The sequence below is a fragment of the Ambystoma mexicanum genome, chromosome 5q (genome assembly GCF_040938575.1).
Source record: "Ambystoma mexicanum isolate Mex_15411 chromosome 5q, UKY_AmexF1_1, whole genome shotgun sequence".
Classification (NCBI taxonomy): Eukaryota; Metazoa; Chordata; class Amphibia; order Caudata; family Ambystomatidae; genus Ambystoma; species Ambystoma mexicanum.
Window position 1 is genome coordinate 1260198486 of NC_090933.1, and position 10467 is coordinate 1260208952.

Sequence of the window (10467 nt, forward strand, 5' to 3'; positions counted from 1 at the left end):
CAAGGTCTAAACAGGTCTCTGGCTGCGTGTGGTCCCGGCCCGGCAGTGTGAGCGGCTTTAGGTGGCAGGACGACTTTGGAGGCAGCCATGGTGCTATTAGCGCCATGGCTGCCTCCAAAGTCGTGTCCGGGTCCGATCTCGTGGAGTGGGGACTTACAGGGACATTCCGCCCTAGGCGGACCCGGTAAATCCCCATTCCAATAGCCATTCCCCATTCCCATTTGAGCCACCAGAGGGCTCAAATGGGAATGGGAAAGGCGTGAATAACGGGCCCGCTAGTAGCGTGCCCGTTATTTTCTCCCTGGTCCCTTAACGGGGCCCATAAGGGACGTGTGGTCCGACCACACGTTCCTTGCGGTTCCCGCTAAGGGACCTCGGAATTGGGCGGTAAGGGATTACTGGCACCGGTCTCCTTAACGGTGGACCATAGTCTCATTTACATATGGCTGCTTCTGCAACCAAACGAAACAACAAATGGTGTTGCGGAAGGCTGCCCAAAGCAATCACAGTGGCAATGATTAATAAAAAAGCAGTTCATCCATTATGTCTTGATTTTACCCCGCTAATCCTTGATTTTTCCACCTCTTTGAAAGTATGTGGTCCTTTTTTTTACTTCTTACAAAGTCATTTTTATGGCACCTCTTTTGGTTGGTGCGCCTGCTGCAAAGTTTTTAATCTATTTTGCTGAAATATCGGTTGCACAGAAAACCTTGCCCAGAGGCTGTACAAACAAAATGCAAAATGCAAAAAAACACAATAAAGCTGAATTCCAACACAACATGAAAACAAAAGACATGCTCTCTTTTATTATGGCGGCTACTAAGGAGATTTACCCGGTGAAATGCAAGGACATTGGTTCTCAAAGGATGAGAGGGTCAGGACTAATTTTCTTTTAATTTCGATCTGATCACTCGATTTCCCAGGATTCGTAGAGTAGTTCAGAGCAGGACGATTCCGGAGTTCGTGCTTCTTTATATGATATGATATGATGTGATGTGGCATTTGTAACGCGCCTATACACAAGTGTTTCAAGGCGCGACAAGGCAAGGGAGGGGGAACAGAGGGAAGACAGAGACATCGATCTTACTAGGGCAAGTGACATTCAGATTGCGCAAGTGCAGGTGATGGGGAGGGGAAAAGTGCCAGGGTAAGGGGAGGGTACAGTGCTGTACTTGGGATCAAAACAATAACAGGAAGTGCGGCCAGCAGGTGGCAGCTGCAAGGGTACGTGCAGACAGCAGGTTTCCAAAAGTGCAGGTAGGGGGACTGTAGGGTTACAGATACAGACCCTAGTGCAAGGGTTGCCAGGAGGCAGTGCAGGTGTGCAACTGGGCCCGAAATCAGAGGGTAGCCAGGTGACCAGTGCAGTCACTCCGTGCCTCCCATTGAGTAATACAGACTCTACTGGGATCTGTCAAGTCTTTGGTCCTTACCAGTCTTTCACTGCGCCAAGCGAGATCTGCATTATGAAGGGCCTCCCAGGGTTCAGGATTGTATTCTTTTTATCCTTATGCATGGCCTGCAAGTCCTTATCCAGCATTGTATTGTCTTTGCTTCCAACAGTTGGCCTGGTTATGTGGCAGTTATATAGGCCCCTAACATGAATGGTCTGAAACGTCTACAGGTATTGGATAATGGTGGGGTACAAAATAAATGAGCTGCTTGAGGGTGACACTTTTTAGGGGCCTGTCCCTCAGGATTATGTGCTGATAATGAGATGCCACAGGTGGACCTGAGTTAGCATGCAAGGAGAATGTTCCATGCAGAAGGCAACAATCCTCCGGTATTTTCCCGAAGCATTCAAAATGGTACACGTCAAACCTCTAATCAAAAAACCCTCACTCGACCCTCTCGAGCCCAAAAACTACCGCCCAATCTCAAACACCAGTTTCCTTGCCAAACTCATTGACCGAACCGCCTACTCCCAACTAAACGCCTTCGTCGAAGCCAACAATCTTCTTGACCCCGCCCAATCAGGTTTCAGAACTCGGCACGGAACCAAAACAACCATAACCTCGATCTGGGACGACCTTAAAATGACAGCAGACTCTGCAGGATGTGCCGCTCTAATCCTTTTCGACCTATCCGCTGCCTTTGACACGATCAATCACTCAATCCTCCTAGACCGCCTCCACTCCCTAGGAATTTGTGGAACCGCTCTTAAATGGATAGCTTCATTCCTCAAAGACAGGCACCAAATAACAACACTCTCCAGCTTTAACTCCCAAGCTCGACCAGTCGACACGTGAGTCCCTCAAGGAGCATGTCTATCCGCCCTCCTGTTCAACCTCTACCTGACCACCCACCCACCAATAATTTGTTCACACAACATCCTATGTTACAACTACGCCGACGACACTCAACTAATTCTAAAATTCATGAACTCGAAACCCAACTCCCAACTCGACCTGGCATCCTGCCTTGTAAACATAGAGCGCTGGATGACCCAAAGCCACCTCTTATTAAACCCCTCCAAAACAGAAATCATGGTTTGCGGCAACTCCGACCTTCTTCCGCACTCACTACCCTGGCCACCCGCCATGGGCAGCTGACCTACACCCTCCAAAACAGTAAAAAATCTCGGATGCACCCTAGACTCCGACCTAACACTCTCGTGCCAAGTCAACAATGTCTCAAAGTCCTGCCACTACCACCTCAAAAACCTTAGGCGCGTCTTTCCATACCTCTCATTTCCCAACAGAGTCTCCGCTGTCCAATCAATCGTTATATCCAGAATGGACTACAGAAACCACCTATACCTTGGAATCCATGCCTACCAACTGAATAAACTCCAAAGAGCACAAAACGCGGCTGTCAAAATGCTACTTGCGCTCAATCCAAGAGACCACATCTCCCCAGCCCTTAAAACACTGCACTGGCTTCCAGTAGCCCGTAGGGTAGCTTTCAAAACCTTATGCCTCTCCCATCGAGCACTGCATAAAACTGTACCGCAATATCTTCAAGACAAACTAATACCTTATCATCCCACTCGCACACTAAGATCGAGCTCAGCCGGCCTCCTAGTAATTCCCAAGACAAACTCAGTCAGGCTAGGCGGATCATCATTCTCTGCCCTGGCACCAACCCTGTGGAACTCACTCCCACCCTACATCCGCCTAACTGAGGACATAACGTCCTTCCGCAAATTACTGAAAACCTGGCTCTTCCCATAAAACCAATCTAGCATCATCACAATAATACCGACCCATCAAACTACATGAAGCGAGAAATGACAGCTAAATAAACTCGAATGTAAACTAGAAACACAAAACAGGCCTAAATGAGTAAAGTAGATCAAAACAGTGAAACGGAAAATAGGAATAAATCATTGAGAAACTTGGAGATCTGAACCGATGAAAGGGACATAATGAATGATAATGGAATACAGTGATTGACATAAATGAAATAGTTAGAATGGATGAAGCATACAGAACAGACAAATACACTAAACGGAAGCGTGCGGTTAAGACCGGAGAGCAGATGAGTTGTAGAAAGCGGATGAGTTGTGGAAAGCGGATGAGGGTGGAGAGCGGAGGAGGGTGGAGAGCGGATGAGTGGGGAGAGCGGATGAGTGGGGAGAGCGGATGAGTGTGAGGAGCGGATGAGTGTGAGGAGCGGATGAGTGTGAGGAGCGGATGAGTGTGGAGTGCGGATGAGTGTGGAGTGCAGACGAGTGTGGAGCCCGGATGAGTGTGGAGCGCGGATGAGTGTGGAGCGCGGATGAGTTGTGGAATGCAGATGAGTTGTGGAGTGTGGATGAGTGTGACGATCGGTAAGAGTGGAGAGCGGATGAGAGTGGAGAGCGGATGAGAGTGGAGAGCGGATGAGAGTGAGAGGGGATGAGAGTGGAGAGCGGATGAGAGTGGAGAGCGGATGAGAGCGGAGAGCGGATGAGAGCGGAGAGTGGCCGAGTGCAGAGGGCAGCCGAATGTGGAGATTGGCCAAGTGTGGAGAGTGGCCGAGTGCGGAGGGTGGCCGAGTGCGGAGGGCGGCCAAGTGCGGAGAGCGGATGAATGTGGAGAGTGGATGGCGGATGAGAAAAGAGAGCGGATGGCGGATAAGAATGGAGAGCGGATGAAAGTGAGAGCGGATGAGTATGGAGAGCGGGTCAGTGTGGAGAGCGGATGGCGGATGAGAAAAGAGAGCAGATGGCGGATGAGAAAAGAGAGCGGATGGCGGATGAGAAAAGAGAGCGGATGGCGGATGAGAAAAGAGAGCGGATGGCGGATGAGAAAAGAGAGCGGATGAGTGTGGAGAGCGGATGAGTGCGGAGAGCGGATGAGTGCGGAGAGCGGATGAGTGGCGGAGAGCGGATGAGTGGCGGAGAGCGGATGAGTGTGGAGAGCGGATGAGTGCGGAGAGCGGATGGCGGGCGACTGTGGAGAGCGGATGAGTGTGGAGAGCGGATGAGTGTGGAGAGCGGTTTTAGTGCGGAGTGCAGCCGAGCGTGGGGACCAGAAGAGAGCTGAGGAGCGTGGAGAAGGGACGAGTGTGGAGAGCAGACTAGTGCGAAGCGAACGATTGTAGAGAGCGGATGAATAAGGAGAGCGAAAAAGTAAATGTGTAGCGTGGATGGGCGTAAGGAACGGGTGTGTATATGGAACGAACGAGTGTCGGATGCGGATGTATATATGGAGCGGACGATTGGGTGAAGCGGATAAATGTGTGGTGCGGACGAGTGTGCCTAACAGATGAATCCATGGAGCGGACAAAAAACATAGAGCATATGAGTGTATGGAATGGATGAACAGACAGAGCAGACGAGTAGTTGGCTTTTCCGATGAGTGGATGGACCGGACGACCATTGTAGACTGAACGAGTGCCCTACCTGGAGCCGATATCCAGACTAGACGAGTATAAACTACAAGAGTGTGTGGACTGGACGAGTGTGTGGACTGGACGAGTGTGTGGACTAGACGAGTATGTGGACTGGACGAGTGTGTGGTCTGGACGAGTGTGCGGACTAGACGAGTGTGCGGACTGGATGAGGGTGTGAACTAGACGATGATAATGACCGACGAATCTGTGAAGCGGACGAGTATGAGGAACGGACGAATATGTGCAACGGACGATACCTAACATGCTTTGGAATGATGGAAACACTTGAAAACATACATCATACCACACCCCACGCTTACTCTCCCCCTTACACCACCACTCATCTAGAACACAGAGATACTATGACACCATTCGGTATAACTGTTCTCATATCTACATCTCCCGCTCACTCCACATCACTCTAAGTAATCATTGCTGGTTGCACACCCCCCAGCCAGGCGTTCTCCTCAGGCCTAACGCAGCCACACTCGTTCTGGGTAAAACTGACCAGAGCGAACACATACTCCTGACCTCTCAACCACCACACCTACAGCTAAGAAGCAGCTACCACTCGATTTCCGCACTAGCTGCACACATACCCGGTGCGCACACGCACTTTTGCACTCCTTCTACTCTCTCTACTGACCTGAACTTCGGTTCCCAAGGGCGTTCAACCTACCAGCGCCTTCAGACCATACCAATGGTATATAAGGCGCTATATAAATGCAAAATAACATAACATAACATAACAGAAGACCAAGTAAAACACAACACAGTCATAAATGGTACATATGATGCTAGAGAAAGACGTTGTCAACATCTAAGTATGAAATATATGTAATGGTCTTAAAGAGACCGTGCTAAAGTGCTGTGAACAGTCACAACATCAAACACATACATATCAGACAAATCACAAAAAAAGAAAACAAGAGGAAACAACATCAAACTAGAAAAGCACAATTAACAAAAAATGGTTGAAAAACAATTTAAGACAAATTACAAAAGGACACTTTACAAAAATACCAGGGAATACATTAATCATCCACTGGATGGTTATAGGTCGACGCTATATTAAACGTTTCAGCCTTACATAATTTATCACACCTTCTTCAGAACCAATAATTTCAATTACGTCCTATTTCATAGGCACACTGTGTTTCAACACGCCTCTGCAGAGCAATCAACTTGCCAGCAGCTTTCTTATATTACCTATGCTGAATTAACTTGCCTATTTTAACTCCTAATATAAAGAAAACGATACAAGGCCATTCATGTCTTTAGGGTACATCATCTATAAATGATAGCTATTGATAACATATGAGTCTGGTAGAGCACTCACCGAATTAATTGAAGACCATACCACTTAATAATGTCCTGGGCGCTAGTTTCCTCTGATATACTACGTGATTACCGTGTAGAATTCCACCTAGAACCACAAAATAACTGGTTCCTGAAAAAACAAAATGGAGACACAAACAATTGTGACTCATAACTGCATAATGGTGAACAATTATAATTCTACCATAAGGGCAAATAGGTGCAGGGTAAATTACCTTAGAGGAGCAAAAGGTGCTGTTTGAACTCGAGGGCTGAACAAAATTGAATTTTGGAAAATCACAGAGAAGAGAACTTTATTGGCTGGCCGGCAAACATACAAAAGGAATGAAATAGGCCCATTGCATTGGAACTGTTAAAGCCATGCAGAAACAAAAACATCTTAAGAAGCTGAAACAATAATGAACACTAAATCAAAATACCTTGAAAAATGTAAGGGAGGAAAGGTATTACAGGTATGACACTGACACAAGAGCTACAAGTTTCAAAACCTTTGTTAAAGTCTTGGGGTTTGGAAAACCCCCTACTTTGCCCTATAGCTATGATTAGAGCAGTCTCTACCATCAAATAATAAAGAAAACACAATCCTAGTCAGTTTATGCCCAATCAAAATGGTCTATACTAAGAAAACATAATGCCTGCTCTATCCCTTAGACAAAAGGTGTGTATACCATAAAGGATCAAAATGGCGGCGTCAACTCTCCTCCCCACATTGGACAGCACGAAGTAAGGAGGCCCCCGTAGGCAGGATGACCTACTCTGGCTCAGGTTATCAAAAAAAGGCAGTTCAAAACATGGGTCGAGGCCCGCTGGGCCTTCCACGTTAAAGTCACTTGAGGTAACCAAAAGTTCTTTCACATTTCAACAAAAGTTCAAAGTAGGTCTTCTGTCTGGCTGGGATCTCTCAAGGCATCAACAGTTCACGTAGGTCTCCCTCAGTCGGGCTCGGACCTCACAATGACAGCACTTGCAGGTGCTCCCTTCCCCCCAGCTTTATCCACATTTGTTAAGGGTTCCCTTCCCCTAATATTTCATGTTCCAGGTCTCCCTCAGTCGGGCTTGGACCTTTCACTGATGTTGAAGACTTTCATATGTGCAAGGCTTTTTCCACAGACCTCCGCACGACCACTTTGATTTTCACTTCAGCTCTCCCTTGTGGTATTTGCCCCAGTGTCTCTTGGTTTTGGTAGTTCCATAACACAATCAGAAACGTTCAAAGAAATCTTTCTCTTAAAGCAATCAACTTTTAACTTTCCCTTCCATTATAACAAAACATCAAACATTTCGCTGAGACTTTTGAGTGGGCTATTTCCTTTTGCCGGACCACTCCACTACTCTGTATCACTGGCTTCTGTAAGGAACTCATGGTGGCAATAGTAAAGACAGACACAAATATTCACAGTTCAAGGATGTTTATTAAACTGTATAAATGGATGAGAAAAACTCTAACCTAAACCTAAATGTAAGATGGGCGCAAGCTACGACCATCAAATAATAATAAGGCAGTGCTAGTGGGGTCTTGTCAAATAAAAAGGCCTATACTAAAAAAAAAACAATTGCCAATCCTTACTGCTAAATTACAAAAGAGTGTGGGATAGCGTTCACAAGAAAAGAAAGAAGTATTCACAAATAATAAGTCAGGATGCCGGGGCCTCCCTTCCCCATGTTTTTAGCACGGGACAAAGTGACACTCTTGAGCACCGCACACTCGTGGGCTTCTCCAGCATGAGGATACAGTTCCTTTCAGCGATATCAGGACCTTCAGTGGATAAGTCTTCTTCTGCAAAAGTCTCTTGCCACCGAGGGCCTAATGTATCCAAAATAACAAAACAAAGTTCCTTTCTGTATGTACGTTGGTTGATGACTCTTCTCCCTGGGATCTCCCTCTAACGGGCTCAGATCCTTCTCCAATGTTAGCCTCCATCTGTCTGGTTTACTACGGCCTTTTCTTCGTACTATTTCACTTGTTGTATTCAATGTCTTTTTAAACAATCTTTCACTGTGGGCATACCTCCGCCGGGTACCCTCTTGTCAATACAATGTTAACAGGGTTATTTGATTTCACCCGTTCCGCAGGCATCCCTCAGCCGGGTTCACATTTGCCAAAAATACAGTTCACTTTGCTTTACACAAATCAGGATTTTACTTTCCTTAGCTTTCCTCTTGGTTATGGGTCAAAGACTTACGAGTGTACAAGGGGCTTTTACTCGACCCTTGTATGACCACTTCAACCTCTTGCGTCGGCCCTCATAGGACCTTCTGGTATTGGTAGTTTCAACAAAAGAGGACCGGTCAGAGTCTTTCGAATGAGCGCCCATGTGGCGCCGGACCACTCAGCCCTTGGTCTCTCCGTGGGTTTTCTAAATAGTTCTGTAACACACAAAGTCTTTGCTCCCTGAATCACATTACGTTGCCACTTGCAACCTTTGCTCAATCTCAGTTCAGTTTGCTATCAGCTCTCACTCTGACTCACCGGCTGTGATGAAGCGTTTGATATTTCTTGTCTCTGAAGTCAAGAGCGGTCCCACGGTAGCAAGCGTGTCTCCCTGTCTCTGTTATTAGGGAAGGAGGGTTCTGTGCACCACACGCTGGCTGTTGTCCCCAGCCTTGTGTTTCCTTTCTTGGAGGCTTTGTGGGTCTGAGTCGAAAAGGGCAAGGACGCTTCCCTTCTGGTCATCCTTTTGGTCCTCGTCACCTTTCTCCTCCCTTCTCCCCCACTTGAACTGCCGTCCTCGACCATCAGCCTCATTGCATGGTCTGCCTTGCTCAAAGTGTGCTCTCGTGCTCCACCTTTTATCCCTGTGGGGAAGGGAAAGGGCTGTCAGGTGTGTGTGGTTATTGTCAATTGCCTGACTTTGCCTGACCCTTGCATTTGGACATGTCAGGTAAACGGAGGTTGAGGGTGTGTAAACATAAGTAGCAGAGTGGAGTGTCAAGTGGTTTCATGGGGATCTGACGAAAGCGGCGAGGAGCGGCAGACAAGTTTAATCTAAATTTTGCCAGTCAGGACCTGCACTGTACATCTTGGTCACTCAGATTTTATAATCTGTGGAGTTAGTTTCAGAGTGTCCTGCAGTCTGTGCAGCCGCGCAAGTAAAGTATTTGCCAGGATGGAGGAAATCCGCAATCTCTGCATCTACAAACAGTGTAGAGACGAAGAGCCTTTGCCTCCCTAGGCTGCAGCAACTACAGCCCAGCCTTCCAACACAGCGAGTAAGAGAAACACTAAAACTGCTACAATAAACATTTCCTTAACTTGAACTCCCACTTCAATCCCCCGTCCTTCAATTTTCACAAGTAGCCAGATTTCACCCCTGCCAACCCTGCAGGCCCCTGCTACGGTCATGAACTCCCACGCAACTCCAAAAGTGGTCCGGACTGACAAAGACCCCTCAGAGCTAGTGGAACAGTTTGTATTTGGTAAAGAAACTGACCAAAGCTCGCACAGTGCATGGCAGCGACCAGGACAGGCCTCATTACAGCTCTAGAATAACAAATGTAGCTGCTTCTACGTAAGCGGGTCAACGGGATGACTTGGAGGCCCAACCGGGGTGGAATGGTTGGAGGCGGGTCACGGGAGGATGGCAACCACAAACACCTAATCGAGGAAAATGGCATAACTAATGGTGAAACTAGGACTACTCCATAGAGCTCTCCTACACTCCTGACGACCCTGAAAGTTTTACCACAATCTGCCCTCCTAAGTCCTCAGAATCAAAGCCCCCTGCCCCAACTGAATTCCCTGACCCTGGTCCAAATCCAGGCCCATATTCATAATCACCACCCAAACATCCTGGATACAGAGCTAGAGTCTATCCTGTGGACGAATTAAAGACTGCTCACTGATGCCGGATGCCAGATGCCAGCGATAAATCCTACGAGAGAGATCCTGAGGGGCCTGTGATCATCGTACCAAGAGCTAATACTGGGGTGTACGCATCATATGTAGACCCACCAGACCCCACAGCGGGCCCAAAATCTTCCATCAACTGAAAAGAAACCGGGGCCACAAGCCAAAGGTGCCACAGGAAAACATCAGCAGAGCCAGCAGCTGACCAAGGCCAAATGGATCCACGGAAGACAGTTAAGATCTCTGCTGTGCCCCAGACTTCGCATCAGAAACCTAGCCTTGGAAAGGGGCTAAAGCCAACAAATCTGGCGCAAGCCTACCACAAGGCAATCCCAAAGGGAAACCGGCCAGGCTAAAAAATAACTGTTTTCTTTCAACCAAAAATTACAAGTATCACCGCCCGACTCCTCAGGCGAACTTTCCAATGCCGAAATATTGGAGGTAACAGGGGATAGCATAACGGC